This window comes from Schistocerca cancellata, chromosome 7 (assembly GCF_023864275.1).
Source record: "Schistocerca cancellata isolate TAMUIC-IGC-003103 chromosome 7, iqSchCanc2.1, whole genome shotgun sequence".
Classification (NCBI taxonomy): Eukaryota; Metazoa; Arthropoda; class Insecta; order Orthoptera; family Acrididae; genus Schistocerca; species Schistocerca cancellata.
In genome coordinates, this window is record NC_064632.1 from 7,849,204 (window position 1) to 7,852,420 (window position 3,217).

General features: G+C 45.8%; 1 non-coding gene across 1 annotated transcript; it reads left to right on the plus strand.

Moving 5' to 3' along the window:
• Nucleotides 1–2,477: 2,477 nt before the first annotated feature.
• On the plus strand, nt 2,478–2,561 carry Trnas-gga (transfer RNA serine (anticodon GGA)). The gene is given in 2 exon segments: nt 2,478–2,517; nt 2,527–2,561. It is a non-coding gene; the product is annotated as a tRNA-Ser (tRNA).
• The last annotated feature ends 656 nt before the right edge of the window (nt 2,562–3,217 follow it).

Here is a 3,217-nt window from a genome sequence, read left to right on the forward strand (position 1 = left end):
GATGTGTTACGACCCGTGGTTCTACCCTCCATTCGATCCTTGCGAAACCCTACATTTCAGCAGGATAATGCACTACCACATGTTGCACGTCCTGTACGGGCCTTTCTGGATACAAAAAGTGTTCGACTGCTGCCCTGGCCAGCACATTCTCCAGATCTCCCACCAATTGAAAACGTCTGGTCAATGGTCAATGGTGGCCGAGCAACTGGTTCGTCACTATACGCCAGTCACTACTCTTGATGAACTGTGGTATCGTGTTGATGCTGCATTGGCAGCTGCACCTGTACACGCCATCCAAGCTCTGTTTGGCTCAATGCCCAGGCGTATCAAGGCCGTTATTACGGCCAGAGGTGGTTGTTCCGGGTATTGATTTCTCAGGATCTATGCACACAAATTGCGTGAAAATGTAATCACACGTCAGTTCTAGTTTAATATATTTGTCCAATGAATGCCTGTTTATCATCTGCATTTCTTCTTCGCGTAGCAATTTTAATCGCCAGTAGTGTATTATTTTTATTGTTGATTATTTTAAAGGATCATCTCCGTCACCGAATGGTTGGCGGCGCTGCCTTCGGTGTGGGAGGACCCACGTTCGATTTCCGGTACCTACTCGGATATTTCGGAGATGGAGAGATCTGGAACGGGGTCCACTAAGTCTCGTAAGGCCTAGCGAAGAGCCGCTGCAATAAGGAAGCAGCGTTATCATCAGGATACATCTACGGGCAATAACGCTTGTAGAGGTTGGCAATCCACTGATCACATATCACACACTCACAGATCTCTGTTTGCACTGTCTCGTAGGCAGCAGTCAGACAGTCGTAACAGTCGTAATCCGTGAGCGATGTTTACGTTTTATTATTTTATACTGCCATAGATTATTACAACTGAGGTGAGGAAAGTCATGGGATACCTGCTAATATTGTGTCAGACGTCCTTTTACCTCGTATACTGCAGCAAGTCGACGTGGCATGGAGTCAGGAAGTCTTTGGAAGTCTCCTGCAGAAGTATGGAGCCGTGCTGCCCGTATAGCCGTCCAAACTTGCGTAAGTATTGCCGTTGCTGGATTCTGTACACGAAATAACCTCTCGAATATTGTTGGTAGGCTGTTTAGGTTTTTATGTTGGTAACGCCACGTAGCGCTCTGTATGAAAATCACTGGCTGTGCTGTGTGCGGTCTGTGGCTGGTTTGCATTGTTGAAATATTCGCTATTGTAGTGTTGGGCAGTTGGATGTGATCAGCGCGTAGCGTTGTGCAGTTGGAGGTGAGCCACCAACAGTGGTGGCTGTGGGGAGAGAGATGGCAGAATTTTGAGAGTGGACGATATGGACGTGTGCCCGTCAGAAAAAGAAAATTTGTGAGACTGGATGTAATGACTTTTGAACACTATTAAGGTAAATACATTGTTTGTTGCTTACCAAAGTCTAAGTAAAGAGAGAAATGTCTGAGTACGTTCAGTTTTGCTCAACTGTATGAAAATCAAATAACGTAAGAGGTTTATCAGCAGAGTAATTTATAAATTTTCAAAAGGGGACGTTTCAATATGTCCTATTAATCATCGATGGAATACATGTTGGACGATTTGAGTGGCCAAATAATTCGCTTGAATTGACCAGAATGTTCTTCAGACCAATCGTGAACAACTGTTGCCGGTTGACATGGCGCATTGTCATTCATAAAAATTCCATGGTCGTTTGGGAACATGAAATCTATAGGGGTTGCAAAATGTCTCCAAGTGCTTGAAAGGACCCGGTCAATTCCATGAAAACATAGCCCACACCAGCTTGCACAGTGCCTTGTTGCCAATTTGGGCCCATGGCTTCGTGGGGCCTGCGCCACGCTCGAAACGTACGATTAGCTCTTGCCAACTGATATCGGGACTCATCTGACCGGGTCAATGTTTTTCAGTCGTCTAGGGTCCGACCGATATGGTCACGAGCCCGAGTGAGGCTCTGCAGGCGATGTCATACTGTTTCGACAGACATTCGCTTCTATTGTCTGTTGCCGTTGCCCAGTAACGCCAAATTTCACACGTTCCTCGTACGTCCCACGTTGATATCTACTGTCATTTCACACAGTGTTACTTGTCTGTCAGCACTGACAACTAAACGAAAACGCCGTTGCTTTCGGTTATCAAGTAATTGCGTTCTCCGTGGTGAGTTGTAATGTCTGAAATTTCCTATTTTCGGCACACTCTGGACACTGTGGTTCTCGGAATATTGGATTTCCTAACGATTTACGACATAGAATGCCCCATACATCTAGCTCCAATTAGCATTCTGCGTTCAAAATCAGTTAATTCCCGTCGTATGGCCATGATCACGTCGGAAAGCTTTCCACAGAAATCCCCTGACTGCAAATGACTGCGCCACCAATGCACTGCCTTGTGTACACGGGACTGCACCATCTGTTGATGTGCATATCGCTATCCCACGACTTTCGTCACCTCACTATATGTAGATGTCCTGTTGCTTCGCCGGCCGGAGTGGCCGAGTGGTTCTAGGCGCTACAGCCTGGAACCGCGTGACCGCTGCGGTCGCAGGTTCGAATCCTGCCTCGGGCATGGACGTGTGAGATATCCTTAGGTTAGTTAGATTTAAGTAGTTCTAAGTTCTAGGGGACTGATACCTCAGAAGTTAAGTCCCGGGTGCTCAGAGCCATTTTTGAACCTGTTGGTTCATTGCACCGGCCCCAGTAATTTATGCTATCTAAAACCATTCGTAAATATTATTTGTATTTCATTTATCGTATGGGATACATCACAGTCATTATATATTTTATACACAGATTAATTAGAGATTTATATCAAGACATTTAATATAATCAGTTGCTTCCCCTGTTGCAGCGACGAAATCGTTGAAGGTTCGCTTATAGGCTTGAACTGGACATTCTTCCACTATGTGTCGGACTGTTAGTTTTTCAGCGCCGCAATCGCAGTTTGGTGTTGGTATCGTTTCACATTTGTAAAGGGTGTCAGCACGTCTTCCGTGGCCAGTACATATGCGGTTTTGAGTTGTCCACACTTTGCGTGACTGGTTGAAGCCACGCGCTTTCTCAGCTGTCATGAAACTTTGGCATTTCGGTGGGCAGTGTTCTTGCCAGTGTTGTTTCCACAGATTGTCAACATCAAAGTTGGAGTTGGTCATCTCTTTAGCAGAGAGTAATGCTGGTCTTCTCGATTTAAGTCTTCTGCGCTCCAAGTCAGCTATATCGCTGTGT